The sequence below is a fragment of the Perissodus microlepis genome, chromosome 19 (genome assembly GCF_051167445.1).
Source record: "Perissodus microlepis isolate ML-2025 ecotype Zambia chromosome 19, ASM5116744v1, whole genome shotgun sequence".
NCBI classification, from domain to species: Eukaryota; Metazoa; Chordata; class Actinopteri; order Cichliformes; family Cichlidae; genus Perissodus; species Perissodus microlepis.
Window position 1 is genome coordinate 13,392,462 of NC_140479.1, and position 22,533 is coordinate 13,414,994.

The following is a 22,533-nucleotide window of genomic DNA, read 5'->3' on the forward strand; positions in this document are numbered from 1 at the left end:
TACAGTGGGTCACAGCTTTTCGCAAACTGCCAATTACACAAAGGCACACATCATACTTGCATATAGATGCAGTTGTGACAGTGCATAATACAACCAGTTACAGTTGTGCATTTTACTCTATAATATAGGTAAATTTTTTAGTCAATATATATGAAATGGTCACCCTCACACTCAAATTTGTTGTTATCACAGAGGCAGATCACTGTGACTGAAGACAGAAGGTTTGCCAAAGTAACTGTGGAAGGGACCACCATGTAAACGTTCATAACAAACCTAATCAGACACTTAAGTTACCTTCACCCGAGAGACACAAAGACAACTCTGGACGTCCTATCGTCTGGTGAAGTAACTGATATAAGTTACTGACATTTGTTTTGTTATACAAATCTACTCCAGCTGCTTTTATTTGTCAATGACATATATATTAGGTAAAGGTGGGTGTACAGCAGCTCATTTCCATTCGCAGAGAACTTGATTTTCACTTGTTTAACTGAGAGAAGATTCTGTACCTTATTACGGCTCGAAAATTGTGACGTTAGATAATTTCTTTAATTATGGAAAAAAAAAATGCATTGAAGAAAATTGACTTTTGTTCATAAACGCTGTCAATTATAGCTCTCAGAAAAATGTACTGACATTTATATACTTCTTGTCTACCCTTACTGAGCTTTTATACTTTACAGGAGAAACACCTTACACGACAAGCAACATTCATCTATTCATACATTCATGAATATATCGGGGGCAATTTGGAGTTCAGAGTTTTGTCGAAGGACACTTTGACATGCAGAACAAATCGCCAAGCCCCTGCTTAGTGGACAACAAGGTCTTCCTCCTGAGCCACAGCCAAATGCTGTTTCCTAACAAACAAAGGCACTGCTGTGCTGTGTACATGTCCCTGTTACAAAGAAATAAGTAATGGTGTTTGGTACAGTAACATTTTAATTATAAATGGCTCACTGCCATTCAGCATTCGGTTTTCACTTGCCCTGTATTCAGGCCGGGGAGTGTTAAATGGTATTGCGAAGGCAACAAACAAAAGCTCATTTCACAAGAACCTTTTTGATATCTAAGATCCATGTTATTCTTCAGTGTAAAAGTCATGAATGGACACTGGTTAGCCGTCTTCTTCATTGCCTTTTCACGTCTTTGCATGTCACAGACTCATGGCACCAACAATGTTGAAAAAATTCACAAAGCACCTTTAAGTAACACATCTGAATTTTCTCCAACAAATGGATGACCTATACTAAGCATTAAGCATATGTACTGTGAATTCTAAAAATATACACGGTACTAATTACTGTCATCGTATTAACTACAACTAAATGTTATAACAGTCAGTCTCACTGTGGTATACTTAGCATACTAAATAACAGGCAAATAGCAAGCAGCATCTCTGAAAGCATTACATCTTCCCACCTACCTGAGTAAAAAATAAAACTGTGGTCTGTAGCCACTCCACTTTTGGAATTAGTTTTGCTGTTACTTGATCTGTTGACAGTGAAGAAAGAGGGATGAAATGTAACAGAGGTCCAAGGCCAGATTCAAGGGCATTGTGCTTACATGGTGTATATATCTATGCTGGACGCTCCCCTCCCACCACCACTCCACCCACCCTCACACCCACACATCCTGAGAAAAATTGCCTCATAAAACTGCCACAACACATAGCACAACAAAACTACAGCATAAATACTACTGCAGGAATTTCTTATAAGTACAAGAGGACAATAAAAAGATAGCCGTGGTGCTGCAGAGCTGCTGGATTGTTTGTGTGCTTCACCAAAGAAGGCACCCTAGCTGGGTTACTAATTGCCCTCTTTTCCTCGCCTGCTCTTCCAATCCTTCTAATCCTCACCTCACCCGGTCAATCTAATGAAGCTTTCCAGTCAGGAGATATAGTGGTTAAAGTGTCTTGCGCTCCTTGTTAGCTCCTGGCAAGCAGACACTTGCATCAAGAGGGGAGTAAACAGGGAAAACACCACTCCTGCTTAACCCCTCTGTGCCATCACTATTCCTTTGTGTACTTGGAACTGCCAACAGAAGTAAATCACAAGAGGCCAGCATGAGATTTAAATGAGCCGATTAATCCCTGTGCTAATAATCGCTCTATAAAGAATGGTGGAGAAATGATTAAAGCTTGTGGAAGGCTCTCTGCACCACGTTTCATCATACTGGGTTTCAGTGAAACACCCATGGGAGCATGTGATATAATATACAGTGAAAGAGTAACTGTTTCATGATGGATGATGAGGCCATACTTTAGAAGCTAAGGAAAAACTGAAGAGAATATGATGGATTTTTTTTAACATGTAAAAGTAAGGAGCTTTAGTGCCTCGTTTTTAAGTTGTGGGTTTTCACCCTGGAGGAAGTTGATTCATCTTTGTTTGCAGTGATATACCTCTCAGTGATATTCGCTTGCCTCAGGGTCTGTGCCATAATCCTGTTTACTTGTGTTCCCCTCTCAGCATCTAATTTTTGGCCCTCTAACGTGACTCATGGTTTTCTTCGTGAGTTAGTCTGCTCCTCTCTGTCCCATCGCTGGGACTTTGTGGGACTTAATATGCAAAATCAGATCATTCATAGAGTCATATGTTTTATTTCCTTTAACGCTAAATATAAACCAAGCCATGTGAGGTCAGAGTTCCACACGGCGCTGCATTTATTCCGACTCCTTTGCCATTAATTCTGCTCTTCGGCTGCTGTTACATCTTCAAAAGCAGTCTGATACAACAACGCTCATGCGGAGAATTGAAGAAGGTTACAGACTCCATTAGAGACTTTTACATAATTTGGTTATGTCATCATTTAATTATACTTACATGCTACTTTGCAAATGGACGGCAGAGCACTTGGCAGACATCTCGCCTGAGTTGTTCGTGATAAATAGCAAACGTGGAAAGCTGCCACCATAAGAAGTGCTCGGCCACACTCGCAGCGTTGTTGGCTTTATAATTGGCCTCGAATGAATCATGCTCATAGAAGTTTAGCAGACTGGGTGGTGGCTGTTGCATGCCTTTCAGTGTATGAAGTAGATTTATTGTGGGTTTAAATCTCTAACAGTGACTTAAAGCATGTCCTTGGATGCACATTAAACTGAATTATTAATGGTTTGCTAATAACTACTTTCCCCTCTTCCTTAAAAACTGTCATGCGTGACTTGAGTGAGGGGAGATGGGGTGACGAGTGAGCCAGCACAAAGGAGGTTTATCAACTAGCAGTTCACACAAATCATGCACATCATGTTTAATGGAGCATCAAAGGTTTGACACTAATTTTCAGAGCTTGAAGAAGTATTTAGGTTGCTTACTTAAAGGGGCACGCAATTTATTTTTTTAAGATGAGTTTACAGAACAAATTCTCATTTTCAGGTCTTCACAAACTGACTTGGTCACTTGCATTGCATTTGAATGCATTGAGCGCTTCTTTTCTCAATATATATTCCAGGGAACTGGTACAGAATACAAATTTGCTGGATGAGGGAAACAAATGTCCACAAGGGACCTGACTGGGTCTCGTATACAAGTTAGGTTTACTTTTGATTTCAATTTTTCCCCTTCACTCTCTGTTCGGCTAGGTTTAGGATCCATTGATCCATTCAGGTTAAGGAGAGATGCCCAGAACTACCTCTTTACAACTACGCCCTCCAGCTCCCTGGAGGGACATACTTAGGCAATCAACAGAGAAATGTAGTCTCTCCATCTTTTACTGGGTCATCCTAGTTGGACACACCTAAAACTGATTCTAGTTAGATACCAGAATGACCTCAACTGTATACTTTTAAGCAGAGCAGCGGCTCTATTCAGAGATCATCCTGAATTACAAGTCTTCTCACCCCCATCTCCAAGGGTGATTCCAGATACCTTCTCTTCCCCGTTTATAAGAAGAGTACACCATCTGTGAAGAGAAAATTATTAGAAAGGCAAATGAAGTCACACTCAGATATCTAATTTTTTACATGCGCATGGGCGGTCACGGTCCGATCTGCTCTGCTTTCAAAGTGCGCACAACAGATGTGACAGAAAAACCGCCCAGGGCTCTCAGAGCATTCTTTATTTATACCAAGCAAGCTTACAAGGAAGTAGGAGTGGTATGTTCAGTATACAAAAACATTTCCATAATAGAAGAAAAACTGTTCGCTTATCTGCTGAAACAGGAGGCAGCTTGGTATGTATAGAAACTTAAACATTTCCTTAAAAGGAGAGTGAGAGAGGGGGGACACCGTTATCTCAGGAGGTAGTATCGTATGTCCCCGCATTCCTCTACACATCTGGTTCCACTTTCCTTTCCTGTGGTGGTTCCAACTCACAAGCTCTCCTATCTTAAATGAAGCTACAACTAAACAATAATCACAAAACTAAAAAATCTCTTATCACCATCACTTCAGTTTGCCAATCCAAAAGGCACCGTCCCAAGCCCCACCAAGTGTTTGAGAGGCCCATCAACCAGGACAGCCCAAAGACATCCTGAGCTGAGAGATTTTCATTAATGCACTGACCTCAACCTTAGTGATGGATCATTCCTTTTAGTTGAATTCAGGAGATCCTTAAAGAATTCCTCCCACTCCCTGACCTATTTCCAGTTGAGTTCAGCAGCACCACATTCTCATTGTGCAAGCTTATGTTCAATAACCTTGCTGAGGCTGATCTACAGTCTTGTTTCATGGCTTCACTGAACTCTTGTTATATCTAAGTTTTTGCTTTGGCAACCACCAAAGCCAAAGACTGTACCACAAACTACCAAGTTCAATAATTCTGTTTGACCACTGTTAAAGCGAGCTTGACAGTTCCCTTTAACAGTGGTGTGCAGCATGTGATTTTAGGCTTGCCGCTGTGGCAGACACCAGCAACATTATGGTTGGCTAAAACTCTATATAGCCACCTTAACAATGCAGACGTGGAACATGCCCCACTCTGGCCTCTGGTTTCTGGTTTCTTTCAGAATATTGTGGAAGCTGTGTCAGAGGGAGGAGTTGGAGATCTTCCACTGTGGGACCTCTCCCAGATACTTCCAATACAACCTGATCATGTGTCAGGGTTCGCCAGGCCTATCAGCCATCCACTCCCAGAATCGTATCCAACTCACTATCAGGTGGTAATCAGCTGACAGTTTAGCTGCTCTCTTTATAATGGTTCAAAGTATGAACTCACAGGTCATATAATATGATTACAAAATCAGTCATTGACTCATGATCTAGGGTATCTAGAGAGACCCCAAACTAGGGACCGTCTAGCTCGCTATCCAGGGATTTCAAGACTGCCATTTAATGTTGGCTGTAACAAGACCAGTTCAGTGCATAGGCAAAAGCAGTGACAGTGAGTAACCAATTCATGAAATTGAATTGCACTCAGTAATGTTGAAATTGTTCATTTTGAAGAATACAGAATAAAGCAGATATAAATCGGAACATAAAATCAGCATATTTAGGTGAATAAAATGATAGGATTGCTTTCATTTTATGTCCAAATGTATCACATACACGTTCCATATGTCCTGTCTTCAAATGTTATTCACAAATGTCAAGCTGTGCTGAGAATGCATAAATAACATGGCTACATTCATACAGTTTCTAGATCAATTAACCATCAGTCTAGCTCATGGAAATAGCTTCAATATTTAGGGGAGAAAGGAACTATCATCATTAAGTGCCAACCAGTGGTGGAACTGGACATTTCTGAGAATCTTGCTATTTTTCCCCCCTACACAGCTGAAAGCGAGCATCATATACTCAGAACTTAAAACTGTCCTTTGACTGTTATTTCCGTATTGGATCATAGATACACAACAGAAAAAGACTGCAAAAACACAAGGTTACCTGTTAAATCAAATCGCTCCATGACAAAACACTCAATCTTTAGTACATTTTGATCCACAATATGCACAGTGGTGAAATAAATTAAATTGTTTAGAAATTCATAGTGATTTGTCTCTGTTTAACTGTCAAGCTTATTTTCCACTTTAGATTGTATTATTATGCAGGGCCACTCTTCCTTTCAAAGCCTCACCACAAAGGATTTGAAATCTTTGAAGAACACATCAGCACATGGCTTTTACAGGGATTTAAAAAAAAAAAAAAAAAAAAAAAAAAAAGAATCAAAAACATTCTATGCTTCCATTGTCATATTTGCACGATAAATGCTTAATATTACAAGGTGAATGTATCGAATGTTTTAGTGCAGGGAATAGAACATTTGTAGTCCTTGTAGACATTGTACCGGGAAAAATGTCTGCTTTGTATGTCAACCTTAAAATGTTAATTTATAAGGAAAGTATGAATAACTGTTTGGGGTCTAAACTTAATTTTACTCTTTATCCTTCAGGCTCTTCTCCCACAGTGGTGACTTTCCATGGTCAGAGAGATTTTATAGCTGAGTAGAAAGGAGAACTTTTCATTTTAACTGATACCGATGTCACCAATGTACAGTACAATGAATTCAGATAGCAGATGGTCACTCGCTTAGTTTTAAATCGTTTGGTTTTCCCCCAGGACCCTCCACTTAAGCTTCCCTATGGGCTGCTGTACATACAAACCAACACTGCGTAGTGAGAGCAAGATCTACAGACTTTACAAGGCTCCGATGCCGAGTCTGCACTTCTCCCCTGTGCTTTCAACTACAGAGCAGTCACATTGTAGCATGATCTTCCTTAGTCCTTCTAACACCTCAGCCACCTCCTAATTCACATCATGCCCTCCATCCCATGGGGTGTCTGTAAACAAGCCTTCAGCATCACTCCATGCATTGCAAGAAAGGAAGACAGCTGCCATTTACCAAGGGAAGAAAAGGAAAAATGACAGACTGTAGATACACCACCATCACCAGCAACCTTCACAAGCTGCCGTTTGTAGATCAAAGATAAGACCTTTACACAGGCATGGAATCTACACAGTGGCAATGAAGGCACACCTCTCACATTATGAAGATGCAAAAAGGAACAAGTGATTTGCTTGATCCTATTTATGCAAGTCCGTCACTTTGAAGTCAATCAGTCACTAACCTTTTTGTGGAGAAGTGTCTGTGTTGAAAGTCTTCCAGGTTCCCCACAATATGACTAGAAAAATAAGAAACAATGAAATCAGTGTCCACACCAAATGTTCATTTTAATCTGCTCCAACACAAGTTCAGCTTTGAAAATTTTCAGCTATTGGGAGAGGGCAATGGTAGATTTGTACATCTGGGAGTAATTTGTCTTGACATGTTACCTCACTAGCATACATGCCTGTCACCTCCATCACACTAGTCCTTTCAGTCTGCTTCCTTACAGCTACCTTACCTTGTATTCCACAAAGGGACACTCTGAAAGCTAAGACCTGCTCTTCTACAAGAATCCATGAAAGCCTTTTTGTGGCACGTTATCATTTATTTTTCTGCTTTTTGTATGTTCTCAGTGATTCAAAAAGGTTATTTTTAATATTAACCAAATCATTATCACAAACTATTACAAAAGCCTTTCAAAATGTAGAAGTTAAGACAGACACATATGTGTTAGGCTCAAATACAAAAAACAACATGAGGCCTGACCCCTTAGATCTTTGTGCTGCCCTACTTTAGACATGAGCCCAAGGTTCTTAGCTTTATAAAAATGGCACACCTTCTGTCCCATTTTCTCCTGTTTGTTATTATTAATGACATGTCAGGTGCAGTTGCAACTTAAACTCTGATGCAGAATTTCATGTAACTAACAACCATAACCATCAAAGAAGATACAAGGAGCTCCAAGATGGACTTCTCATAAGAGCATCACAAACTCTGTCATCAGTACCAGTCCAGATGTGGCCTTAGCTAACCTCCAGTATCAAATCTGGACCAAGGATTTCTAGGATGAAGTCTGGGACCACATTCGAATTAAATTTAATTAAGTTGTATTTATATTATACTAAAACACAACAACAGTCACCTCAAGATACTTAACATTGTATCCTACAATAATACAAACATGCGGATGTCCTGGGTACTCAATCTGCCCATCTTAAGGAATGTAACAAGTCATCAAACTGGAGATTATATTACCAGATTCTCATGTTATGTCTTATTTAAAACATTAATATTTGGATAATCAAATACAAGTTCACTTGAAGTTAAACATTAAAATTGCATTTTTTGCTGGTAATTGTCTTATTACCAGCAGTAAGACAATGCCTCCCTTTGTGTGTTATTTGCATGTGTTTTCCAAGACAAACGTGGGCTTTCATATTTCCTCACATGAACAACAAAGAAAAACAGGGCTTCTATAAATGAATGACAATCGTTTTATTTTTGTGGATATAACCTTCCTTTGATGGATCAGCTAAATATTTAATCAAAAGCATTTCTTGTGGTCATTCATATACAGTAAGTATACATGTGAGAAATAAATGCAGTCCTCAGTTCAAAACTGAAGATACCCCATAACTTTGTTACTCTACTTCAGGTTATTGCTGCTAAATGTGGTTCTAAAAGTGACTGTTTTCTCTATGATTTTATCAGTCACATACATTCTCTTGTTAAATATCTTTTGCCCATTCTTCTTCTTTACAATGTTGTTCAACTCATTGAGATTTATAGGCATTTGTTGATGCACAGCTTCCCATCACAGCATTTCAATTAGGCTGAGGTCTGGGTTTTAACTTGGGCCATTACAATACCTTGATTCTATTCTTTTGTTATTGATTTGCTGCTCAGTTCCCACCAGTGGAACTGATCACAGCCACAGAAACAGCAATTCAGAACAACAACATTGAAGATGTGAAAGCAGAGCAATTGCGAAGAAGAGTTTCAGCCTGCCTCAGCAATGCCAACCCCCCAACATCCAACATCAGCATGGAGGAGAGGAAGGCACTCACACAGCTTAGTAATGACAACATTATCATTGGGCAGACAAGGGTAGGTGCACAGTTTTGCTAAACAAGAAAGACTAACATGAGAAAATTATTTCACTGCTCAATGACAAAAATATTTATGAGCCCCTGAAACAAGACCCAGGAAGTGGTTGCACGAAGAGAGTGTAAGAGATTACATGAGTTATTTACACCTACAGGCCAGTGGCCATTCCCCAACTCTCTGTGAATGGTACTCATGGCCACTGAGCAATTGTCATTGATGGTTTATGATCAGTGGTTGTTGATCAATAGTAATGACAATTTGAATATTAATCATCAAGAAACTGACCTCACAGCCCATTGTTCATCAGTGGTCCTGCTTTCAGTCGTTATGCAAATGTACTGTTTATAGGATTGGGGAAAGCTGCAGTCAGCTGAAACTGAAGAAGTCACTTGGATGAGTGACGAAACATTTCTCCCACTGAAAATGCTACGTCCAGATGAACAGAATCAACTATTTGTGATTTGCTGCTGTGCTTAGAAGTGTTTTTTTTATCTCCTTGCATGACCCATTTCTGTCCAAGCGTTGTCCGTCTCAGAGACAGCCTTACATTTCAGTCCAGAATACTTTGTATTGTTTAGACCATGAACTCCTCTGTATAACAATGACAGCAAGGCGCCTAATTCCTGTGGCTGTAAAACAAGCCTAAATCATCATACCACCACCACTGTGCTGGGCAGTTGGTATAAGATGCTTCTACTGATCAGCTGATCCTCCAAATAGGATTCAGTGTGTTGGGGAAAAAACATCTCATCTGTCCAAAGGACATTGTTCCAGAAGTCTTCACATGTAATTTTGCAAACCTAAGCTGTGCTGCCATGTTCCTTTTTAAGAAAGAAGGTTTTTCCTTGTCTTCTTCTACTTGTACTGTTATGAACTTTAATAGTTTACATGCCAATTGTGGCCTACAGAGATGTAGGTATTGGATGTTTTGGAATTTCTCTAGGATTACAGTCAGACCTCGGCGTTGAATTTACTAGGATGTCTATTTGCAGGTAACTTGAATGTTTTCTGCTTGTGAATATTTTTCCTCATTGTAGAACTATAGACCATCAATCATTTGGAAATAGCCTTATAACGCTTCCCTTATTGATGGGCAGCAACAGTTGCTTCTCTAAGATCATTGCTAATGTCTTTCCTTCTTGGTATTCTTTTAACACACACCTAAATGCTCCAGACAAGTGAGTTTATCCGAAAACACAAATGTGTTAATAGTTATGGTTATCCTGTTTGTGTTTAGCCTTTAGTTTTTTTGGCAAAACTGAATTTCTCCAAAATTCCACATTTAGCTTTTCATGTTACTTGCTGCTTCAGGTAACTTTCCCCACTTCATTAAACTCAATACATAACTCGCATATTGCTCTCCAACATTGTGTTTTCATCTCTGAACATTTCTGGTTTCACAGAAGGCAGCAGAAACAAAGACCACATTAAAACACACCTTTCCATGATTCTGTGCTGCTCTTCTTTTATTCTTTTATATAACTTGATGGCCTTGTGTATCTGTCTGCACGGACATTTTCATCTTTTTGCACTGCTTACTCACTGAAGAACTGTCCAGATGAACAGAATCAACTATTTGTGACTATTTGTAAAAGAACTGCAAAAAAGAACTGTAAAATACAGAAAACGCTAGAGAAAACTCAGGCACAGGCACTTAAAGTACTTAGGAAGCCACAAACACAAGAGACTAAACCCACAAAAACACTAAATCAAAGCCTATTGAATAATCACAACATAAACACTGGGTCACCAGACCCACAACCATGACAAGTGGTATATTAACAAAATGCTAGCTGAAACTGTACTTGTTCAGCATCTGTTTATCAAATCAGACATGGGAAGAAATTATTATAAACGTCTATAAAGTAAATTCTAATTCTGGTGGTAACTAAGAGAAAGCTTATCTGTTAAGATGACATATCAAAGTGGGAGTTTACTTGCTGATGCTACCTCCGTTTCTATAAACATGCAGAAAGGTAACTGATCTCAGAGCACTGAAACCAGAGCGAATGGCAGCTTGTCTTCTATGCTTATCTCCCATCAGCCTTGACAAGCTCAAGTCATTGTTAATAGAACATGGACATGCACAGGGTAAATAACAAACACTAGGGATTCCAATAGAATCTGAGTCAAATCTGCTTCCAGAGACAAAAGTTAAATGAAGCCATAAGATAGCAGAAATTTAAAAGATGGATGCAAACAGGAGATATTTTATGACAGAATGTTATTTGATATGTAAAGAGACAGCTCACTTTTACTTTGAATTCATTAAAACAGTTTTCAATTGATGTGTCATTTTAGATTACATTGGACAAGTACTGGTGCTTTGCTTGCCTAGATGGAACTAGTTCGTTTTCATGTTTTAATGTGTGTATGTTTGTTAATATAATAAAAAAGGGCAGCACGGTGGTTAGCACTGTTGCCGCACAGCAAGAAGGTCCTGAGTTCAATTCCACCATCAGGCCGGGGTCTTTCTGTGTGGAGTTTGCATGTTCTCCCCGTGTTTGCGTGGGTTCCCCCCGGGTACTCCGGCTTCCTCCCATCGTCCAAAGACATGCAGCTTGTGGGGATAGGTTAATTGATTAATCCAAAATTTCCCGTAGGTGTGAACGTGTGAGTGAATGTGAGAGCGAATGGTTGTCTGTCTCTATGTGTTAGCCCTGTAACGGACTGGCAACCTGTCCAGGATGTACCCCGCCTTTCGCCCTATGACAGCTGGGATAGGCTCCAGCACCCCCTGCAACCCTGAAAATGGATGGATGGATGTTTGCAAATATTATAGTATTGTGTTGTTGTCAGTTTAGTTAACAAATGTTAGAGTGTGTGTGTTAAGTTCAGCAGCACTGTTGTTTGTTCACTACATATAACTTGTACTCTTTGGATCACTGCTACCTAGCTCATGATAATTTTCCCCCCTTCAGTGTCACTTTAAAACTCTTCTTGACTGCCTATCAAGGAAAGTAATTACAAGTCATTACTATAACCATATGAAACTATCTCAGAGGGCAAATAGCCAAGTTATGATGTCTAATAATAGCATCTAATCAGTTTAGAAAATACTTAAACATAATTTCCCCGCACCGACTTCCCCCTTGTGGATCCAAATCAATCTGATAATGAAGGATGGCTGTCACTTTAACCTCCCTGTCAAAAGCTGCCTGTAGAGCATATCAGTGTAATCAAAAAGATAACTGAAGAGATAGTATCTGAAAATGCGAGTACAATGTCAAGATGCTTTATGAAGACATTTTGGTTCTTCAAATGATTTGCAGTTTAGGTATGTTCTGCACTAATCACCCTGTCTGTTGTGTGTTGTAAACTGCTGACTACCCTCATAGGTGGTGCCTTTTGGGACAGTTATTAGTATCTGTAGAATGAGATCTCAGAATATGTAGCATCAACATTTCTGTCCTCTGCTCACTCTGTAAAACAACAGCTGCTTTGTCTTGTTTGACAAGCTGATTAGCTTTTATATCTCCCATATATTGCAAGAGTGGAAAGATAATGACTAACTCATCTGTTTTTCTCCCTTTGTTACACCACAGATGCTGCTGTTATACCGTACCTGACAGAGGAACAGTAGAATGTAAGGTTTGATTTTATTTCTATACATAATCCATCTGTAGCTAGACATGAAAGGCTTTCTCTTGTGTGGTTGTGAACTTTTGATTTTGTGATCTTTGCCCTCGTTTCTGATTCGGTTGTTTATTTTTTTTCCCCCAATAATCCTTCGTTTTTTTCCACAACATCAAAATATCTGGCCAGTGAGTTTTGACTACATTTCTTCACCCAATCAGACGTTTAAAAAAAAAATAAAAATAAAAATTTCCTATTATTTTTACCTTTAAGACTAGATTTTGCTCAACCAACATTCTTCCAATTACCTGTTAATCCTTAAGGTATCTACGGCAGTCCCAGGAATATCCTCCCATGCCTTCACTGGCCTACTCAAGTTTCACATACCCACATAATTGCCCAATTCTTTTTCTGTCAATCTCGAAATGTTTATGAACTTTCTGATGTTTCTCCTGTTCCAGCAGCACAATAATAACTTAGCTTTCTTATTTCTTCTATACACTTAATTCAGCATGCAGACAACAAACACAGATTTACTACTTCAATATAGTCAATGAACTGCACTACCTGCTCAATGTCTAGTCATTTTCTTCATTCTCTCAATAGAGCAAATACTTTTTATTCATGCTGCATAACATTTTGGGTTTGTCTCATTATGCCAAACAAACTGTTTTGCAGCACTTTTGAACTAGATGTTCAAACAATACTAATTTTGAAAATATATCAAGTCATTCCAAATAGAAATTTTATCCTATAGGTTTTAATGCCCCACTTTCTTCACCGAGGTTAATACCTTCTTTCTTCTATAGTGGATTGCAGGAAGATGATAGATGGTATACTGCAGCAGCAGCTGAACAGCACTGTTGAAGATTTTCTATTCAACAGACACCTAAATCCTTGTTTCGATATATTGCTGTGTGCTTGTCACGAGTAAAGGTGGAAGCCAGTCTCACTATTGTGGCCTCTACTCGTGCATTACATGGAATTTCTTGTAATCATTGTCTTTAAAGGAAAAATAACTTGTTTTGTTTCTTTCCATTTCTTCAGGATCAACAATATTGGAATTCCTAAGATTAGCCTTTATCTTCTGCATATGCACGTCATGTATGAACACTGGGTTCCACTATCCAATGCTTTAATTGGTATGTGAGGAGGAGTATTGTAGCTGAGAGATATTCTTGCCACTGAAGTGAGTGAGCCAACAATTCAGAACCTTACTATAATTTCCCCAGCCTATTCCCTAGGATTGCAGAATGAATCCCACCGTCCTTCACTCTCCTTACTGAAACATGCAGAATTCAGCCCTGCCCTGTCTGACCAAGCTGTAATTGTTCACACTTCCTACTTCCATTAATCGATGCCCCTATCTCCACAGACTGACAAGCCCACCCACGCAACCTCCCATGTCAGGATTTTACCCCATCTCTCCAGCACCATATACTAGATATGAAAAATTCATTAGCCACCTGGCAACAAGCAAGGTGAGTCTATATTGCAAGTTGTTATAAGGAGAAAATAGTGGGAGCAAAGGAGGCGATGGAAGAGATCTAGAACCAGATCAACATAGTTGGCCTGGATTAGAGACGGGTAATGGCCGTCTGACAGTGAATCTTACAGGGCAACAGGGACTTTCCACCGTCTTTATAACAAGTGAACCCAGTGGGTCTTGTGAGGCTTTTTATAGCAATAAATCACTGCAAAGTGGACCAGCATGCAGTGTCGCACCTAAAATACCGGAAAAAAAAAATGAGCCTTTAAAAAAAAACCAAAAAAAAAAAAAAAACAGTCTGCCTGTGCAATCCACTTTAGTGCATTTTATTTTTATTCTTCAATGCTATGACTCATAAAGTATAATAACAGATCTGCCAGCTTTTATTTCCTAAAAGACAGTTTTCTTTGGATTATGTCATTCATCCTCCAAGGGTAAACACTATCACTGTGTAAGTGAACAACTGTCTAGGACTTTAAACAGTTGTACATTTGACATTTAGAAATAAAACCAAACTATCTTTGGCTGATTGTTGGTTGTGTTCTCTGTCAAGGCGATCCCACAGTGTTTCAATAATGCTGAGTTCTGGGCTCTGAGAGGGCCATTCCATGAGTGAGTGTTCCATTGTGTTTTCCTATCCAGGCATGCTTTTATTGCATTGGCAATGTTTTATCATCATTGTCATGCTGATAAATGAAGCCAGTCAGATGCTTTCATGGTATTGCATGGCAGATCAAAATCGTGTCTGTGCTCTTCATTCCATCAGTTTTGCCCAATACCACTGGCTGAAATGCAGCTACAAACGATAATAGAGCTCTCACTATGTTTTACAGATGCCTGTAGACACTCAGTTGTTCCTCTCTCCTCATCTCTTCCATACATAATGATATTTACCAAAATCACCCCATAAAACTGATTTCAATTCAGGTCTTGTGAATTTTGTGTTACGGCTGCCGTCGTGGGTTGGGATTATGACATGCAAATGTGAGTGTGCAGGTGCGCCTCTAGGCGTGGTGGATCCTGAAGATGGTACGCCAGGACTGGATGCTGCTCTGGAGGCGAAGTATAAGACAGCGCGGTTGAGGACGGCAATGATCCATCCTCTGTTTTACCCCAACCGGCTGGGGCTGCGACATGCCCCGTGTTGCTTTGCTGGTCCAGGAGGAAGTAGGGGTGGATCGCCTTTTCAGTTGGGTACAGTTTTCTCATGTTTAGTCAGTCAGGGAGGTAAGTGATTGTTGTTTGGTTATGTTTCTTTGGGGCTAGGTAAGCAATCGCTCCTCTGAGTTAGTTTCCCTTTTTGTTTGTTATTTTGGCGTGGGTCCACCCCGAAGTCTGAGTGACTCCTGTGAACCCATTTTTTTCGTTTCGTGTTTGTAAATAAACCGTTTCATGTTTTAACTTATGGTGTGATGTGCTGCTTGGGGTCGAGCAGGGGATCGATCACTCTTCCTGTTGCGGTCGGGTTGTCCTAGACCGGCCACATTTGGCATTTCTCACCCTTTCTCCTCTGTAAGAATGGCTCTTGACAGCCACCCTTCTACTGGGACCATTTCTGATGAAGCTTCGTTTTCTGTGTCTTAAAGTCATTACTTTCTGATACTGTTGACACATATTTTGTTTTTGCAGTTTCCTCAGATTTTTTTTTTTTCAGGAGACACTGCACACCATGCTGATATTTACTAAGTTTTCAGACAAGAGCTCTTTGAGAATCATCTTCTTGGTGCAAAAAAAAATAATAAAATAAAATAAAAAAAATACTACTAATACTACTACTACTACATCAAACTTATCGTTGGCACTTTTTCATAGGCTCAGCAAAAGAAATGTGAACAAATCTTTTTGTGACCAGTAACCACATTAATGTACAATCAAAACTGCTCCTAACAATCATAGATGTTTACATCTGCGCTGTAACTGCAATAATTTAATCAACCGATTCGCACTACAACCTGGGTTTGCCTCTTATCTGTAGTTTATTTTATTTTATTTAATAACTGTACAGTACTGTTTATAGTAACCATTGTACTTGATGTAAATATGTAAGAAAAAATGTGTATGTTTCTATTCTGTGTCCTGTTTGTTTGTTTGTTTGTATATGTGTCTTTCTGGCTGCTGTTACAACCAAATTTCCCCTTGTGTACGGTGTACATTTTAGGACATCGTCAGGTCTCAAGAAAAAAGTTGTCAGGTATCAGACAAAAAAATGTCAGGTCTCAGTTCTCAAGAAAAAAGTTGTCAGGTATCAGACAAAAAATTGTCATGTCTCAGTTCTCAAGAAAAAAGTTGTCAGGTATCAGACAAAAAAAATGTCAGGTCTCAGTTCTCAAAAAAAAAAAAAAAAAGTTGTCAGGTATCAGACAAAAAAAATGTCAGGTCTCAGTTCTTAAGAAAAAAGTTGTCAGGTATCAGACAAAAAATTGTCAGGTCTCAGTTCTCAAGAAAAAAGTTGTCAGGTATCAGACAAAAAATTGTCAGGTCTCAGTTCTCAAGAAAAAAGTTGTCAGGTATCAGACAAAAAATTGTCATGTCTCAGTTCTCAAGAAAAAAGTTGTCAGGTATCAGACAAAAAATTGTCAGGTCTCAGTTCTCAAAAAAAAAAAAAAAAAGTTGTCAGGTATCAGACAAAAAAAATGTCAGGTCTCAGTTCTTAAGAAAAAAGTTGTCAGGTATCAGACAAAAAATTGTCAGGTCTCAGTTCTCAAGAAAAAAAAAAAAAAAAAAAAAAAAAAAAAAAAAAAAGTTGTCAGGTATCAGAACACAAGGTACCAGACAGAGAAAATCTTCCTGCAGGTGGCGGTGTTGTCATGTCCCACCCAATGACTGTATAAAAGATGGACGACACGACAGCTCCCCAAAAATGAAGCCAAAACGTCTCTATCGCCCCCTGGTGTCTGGCTGCAGTATATACGTCATAAACCCCGCCTCCTCCATGTTAGCGGATGGGACTGGGGTCAGACTAAAATAAATTTATTCTCCTCAGATAATTTTTTTCCAAAGATTCTTTCTTTTGTTATCAATAGTTCTCATCACGCTGATTGATGTTCAAGTGGTCTCCTCTCCCATAAGTTTGATTCTAATTCCTACCGCGGTGATGTTAAATTGGGGTGAAACGTCATCATAACAGCTTTGACTGGCAGCTGCAGTCACGGAGAAACTTGCGTATCTCTGTTCGGGAATAGCAGATAGAACGTAGGCTCTGAGAGGAGGGCCAGCGTTTACGCTACGAAAACACGACCGAGTGTTTTAACCTGACAGCCTGAGGTGTTCTTCAGTAAACTGGACTACCCGACAGAAGGACCCGAGGCCCTGCTGCACTTTTTCGGTAAGTTAAACGTGTTTGTCAGCTAATCCGTAACTACCGCCCTTAGCTCGGTCCTGAGACCTAGCTGGCTAAGATGAGGACTCGGCTGTCAGGGTTCGTTTAGCTAATCTGTGCAGGTGAATGAATTTACACCGACTAAAGAAATCAAGAGAAACGCTCCGGGCTACTCAGTCACTAATTACTGTTACTGTACTTTTATTACAAGTATTATACTGTAAAAGCAACAGGCTGCATCCTGCTTCAGCTCCTGTGCAGAGCTGAATATTAAATATGTGCAAACAACAGCATGTTTTCAGTCTCTTGCCACATCTGTAAAGACAATAACTTTAAAAAAAAAAAAAAAAAAAACAAAAGCTTGTACCTTGTAGCTCATTAATCAGGAACTATGGATTAAAGTACTGTAGTGTACTGTAATACTGAAAAAAATGTAAGAGAAGAACTTCAGATCCTGAGTGTGTGAGGACAGAAGAATCAGCTTTATTTCAATTTTGAGGGATAAAATTTATATTTGAGTTTGATGGTTCTGTTCTCTTTGTGATTACAGGAGCTGCCCTCAGATTCAGACCTCAGCACCACCCAGTGACAGCAGACAGATCATCCAACATGTTCACATGTTAACTGCAAAATGAACTGATGAAAACAATACAAAGGTTAAAGTACCACATGTGCTGTAGTGAAAGCTGCAGCTGTTTTATTGATAAAGTTAAAGACAAAAAAACAAAAGGATTAATCACCCCTGTAACTGTGTCACTATATATCAGCATTAACAGGACCTCAGTTTTTATCTCAGACCTGCACAGCTTCCGTTTTAAACACTTGATGTACTCAGCTGTATAAAGAGCACGTTTGAGTTTCTCTAACACAATTAAATAAAACCTGATGAAGGTCAAAGGTTACAGTTTTTTGCAGATAGTGTGTTATTTACCATAAAGTGATTCAGAGTTATTCATACCAGAGTAACCAGAGAGGATCATATCTTTTTAAATATATAACTTTCTACAGGACTGAATATAATATCTTTATGTAAAAGTCCGGAGCCTCTGGGGAGTATCCGAGTATTTATAACATTACACAAACCAAAGGTCTCCATCACAGTGTTCATGAAATGCTGGGTTTATCCATCTTCTGGGGCGGGCCTACGGAGGAGTGCTGAAGATTTCCCTGTGAGGGAGCTGCTGGTGAAGATCATGAGTCCTGCTTGATCAATGCGATGAGCTTCAGTGTTCCTGGTGTTTCTTAAATGATGCCTCTTTCAGTGGGTCAACAGAACTTCTGGCACAGGACAGCTGTGATGAAAGAAAGGGAAGAAGTTTCTCCAAACCTCTGGACCCAGGAAACCCAGCTTGGTCCTGATGGTCTCCCTCACTAGTTTCTCTCCAGGGTGAATGTAGCTGTTATACATAATATGGATTATTATTAAATAAAAAGAACAAATTAGACTACACTACTGAAACCTTCTGCTGCTGTTTTTAAAGTTTCCATGTTACCAGGCTGAAGAGATTTAAACAGTTTTAGATCCATTAAACTCACAGTCTTAAATGTTAAAATCTCAAAGGACAGCATTATATTTTTGATATTAACAGTAACTCTGGGCTTCTGTGGAGTGTGTAGCCGATCTCATCGCTGTCTAAAAATGGATTAAAAAAAAAAAAAACATAAGAAGTGCTGAATCCTTCAACAACACAGACTATTAGAGTAGCAGCTGTCTGTGTGAAGCACTTGCTGCAGGGTTGCGCCATGAATGTATTCAGCTGCCAACAAAAAGCAGGACTCAGTGCGGGCAACTGCCATGAGTCTGACGATGTTGGGGTGAGACAGTCTCCTAATAAAACAGAAACATCTCCGAATAAAAAACAAAAAAATCACATTTCACCACTGTCGCTAGCTAGAATGAATTAGCCAGACAAAAATAGTACTGACTTGGTTTCGTACAAAACTAGCGTTCCTTCTCTGATATGTAACTTTCACAACATAACCGCAACTTAATATAACACAACTGTGGCAAAAATATGAACAAAAGTTAAACTTACCTTGTGTCGTTAGGAGCCTGAACCGCGGTAAAACTCCGGTGAGGTCAATGACCTTACGCTCTCCCACTGTCACACGTTGATGACGTATTTGGAAATCAATTCGGGTGGGACATGACAACACCGCCACCTGCAGGAAGATTTTCTCTCTGTCTGGTACCTTGTGTTCTGATACCTGACAACTTTTTTTTTTGAGAACTGAGACATGACAATTTTTTGTCTGATACCTGACAACTTTTTTTTTTTTGAGAACTGAGACCTGACAATTTTTTGTCTGATACCTGACAACTTTTTTCTTGAGACCTGACGATGTCCTAAAATGTACACCGTACTTGTGGGACAATTAAAGGATTAATTGCCTCTGTCAGTGCGCCCCAGGGCGGCTGTGGCTACACTGTAGCTTGCCATCACCAGTGTGTGAATGGGTGGATGATTATGTATAGTGTAAAGCGCTTTGGGGTCCTTAGGACCAAGTAAAGCGCTATACAAATACAGACCATTTTATCCTATTCTATTATCTTTGGACAAACAGCAAATTTATCAGGTAAGTAACATATCAACAAGCACAGAGACCTTAGAGATGCTACTTCGCACTGCAGCTTAACATCCAAACAAAGTGTAGAGTAGAGAACAGGGGGTTATGTAGTGCTATCTAATGTTGTTTTGATGCCTGGCAAAGTCATCTTTCAGATGTTTTCAGAGACTTTCTGCCTTTGTGAGTTATCGTGACTGATTTGTTTTATATCAACTTAATGTGCAAATCAATTTATTTGCTGTTACCATGTTCACTGAGAAAGTGCAATACAACATTTACTTATACCCACAACATCAATATTCCGCTTTTTATGGTCATGTTCAGGCATTTGCTGCACTTCATTAAGGTTATGAAAAAGTTGTGATCTGCCTTAATATAAAAAAAAACTTGAAATACAATGTCTTCATTTGCATTTTAACAAACTACAATCTTTCTCATTTCACCCCCAAGACATTTGCTTTTGTTACCAAGGCACAGATGGTCTACACACAACTCCCAGTTTCTGGTGTGAGAGCTTTGCCTTTTGTGTGACTACTGCCTACCCCAGCCACCTGCCAACTCTGATGCTGTTGATAGATGTACTACTTTATTGAAAGAGGGTTGGTTCTGAATCTAATCCAGCTAGTTTTATCTTGTAAAAGAGAGAACAAACAAGCAACACAGGAACAAAATTTCTTGGCAATGCTACTGGACCAAAGGGCCTACGTATGAAGTGACCACTTTTTTTAGAAGATGACAACAAAAAGTTCAAAAGGGTCTCAAAAGACAATAGAAAATACCATACTGAGAAAATGAAATTGGATTGTAAAAACTGAAAGATTTGGTCTCAAGTTGTTGGGACAGAGCCGTGTTTGTGACAGTGTAGGATCCAGTCTTCTTTAAACAACAGTCCAGAAAACTGGGAACTGAGGAAATCAGTTGCTGGACTTTTGGGAGACTGCTGTAGATCCATTCGTTTCTGATAAAGGATTCTACCTGCTCAGCATTCCTGGGTCTCCTTTGTTGCGCACAGAACAGTTATCCACTTTGCCAGTGCATTTTAAATTAGTTTAGGCCAAGAAAAGATGGCTGTGTTTGTGGATTATGTTTACATATGGATATGGCTTCTTTGCATGATAGAGCTTTAGCCTGCATTTGTAGACAGTGGTGTGTTCACAAACCCATGCCGTGATTTTTATTATACACTGAACAAAAATATAAACAACACTTTTGTTTTTGCTCCCATTTTTCATGAGCTGAACTTAAAGATCTGAAACATTTTCTACATACACAAATGACCTATTACTATCAAATAATGTTCACAAATCTGTCTAAATCTGTGTTAGTGAGAACTTCTTATTTGCCGAGATAATCCATCCCACCTCACAGATGTGGCATGTCAAGGTGCTGATTAGACAGCATGAGTATTGCACAGGTGTGCCTTAGACTGCCCACAATAAAAGACCACACTGAAATATGCAGTTTGATCAGACAGCACAATGCTACAGATGCTTTTGAGCGAGTGTGCAATTGGCATTCTGACTGCAGGAATGTCTACCAGAACTGTTGCCTGTGAAATGAATGTTCATTTCTCTGCTATAAGCCATCTTCAAAGGCGTTTCAGAGAATTTGGCAGTACATCCAACCGGCCTCACAATGGCAGACCACATGTAACCACACCAGCCCAGGACCTCCACATCCAGCATGTTCACCTCCAGGATGGTCGACCCGGTGGACACCAGCCACCCGGACAGCTGCAACAACAATCGGTTTGCATAACCAAAGAATTTCTGCAAAAACTGTCAGAAACCATCTCAGGGAAGCTCATCTGCATGCTCGTGGTCCTCATCGGGGTCTGGACCTGACTACGGTTCGTCACTTTAACCAACTTGAGTGGGCAAATGCTCACATTCGATGGCGTCTGGCACGTTGGAGAGGTGTTCTGATGACAGATGTTTTTACTGTTCAGGGCAGATGGCAGACAGCTTGTGTTGCATCGTGTAGATGAGCAGTTTGCTGACGTCAACGTTGTGGATTGAGTGGCCCATGGTGGCGGTGGGGTTATGGACAATGAACACGAGTGCATTTCATTGTTGGCATTTTGAATGCACAGAAATACCGTGTTGAGATCTTGAGGACCATTGTTGTGCCATTTATCCATGACCATAACCTCATGTTACAGCATGATAATACATGGCCCCATATTGCAAGGATCTGTACACAATTCCTTGGAAGCTGAAAATATCCCAGTTCTTGCATAGCCAGCATACTCACCAGACATGTCACCCATTGAGCATGTTTGGGACGCTCGGCGTATATGACAGCGTGTTCCAGCTCCTGCCAATATTCAGCAACTTTGCACAAGCATTGAAGAGGAGTGGACCAACATTCCACAGCCCACAATCAACAACCTGATCAACTCTATGCCCATTGCACACCATTTGCCTCACAAGGTGCAACACATCTCCATTAGATGTGTTGCACTGTGTGAGGCAAATGGTGGCCACACCAGATACTGACTAGTTTTGCGACATCTGTAGCATTGTGCTGTGTGATCAAACTGCATATTTCAGAGTGGTCTTTTATTGTGGGCAGTCGAAGGCACACCTGTGCAATACTCATGCTGTCTAATCAGCACCTTGACATGCCACACCTGTGAGGTGGGATGGATTATCTCGGCAAATAAGAAGTTCTCACTAACACAGATTTAGACAGATTTGTGAACATTATTTGATAGT

At 39.8% G+C, this 22,533-nt stretch overlaps 1 pseudogene; it reads right to left on the bottom strand.

Moving 5' to 3' along the window:
• Window positions 1-21,297: 21,297 nt before the first annotated feature.
• LOC146365603 (uncharacterized) lies at window positions 21,298-22,226 on the bottom strand (annotated as a pseudogene).
• Between the last annotated feature and the right edge of the window lie 307 nt (window positions 22,227-22,533).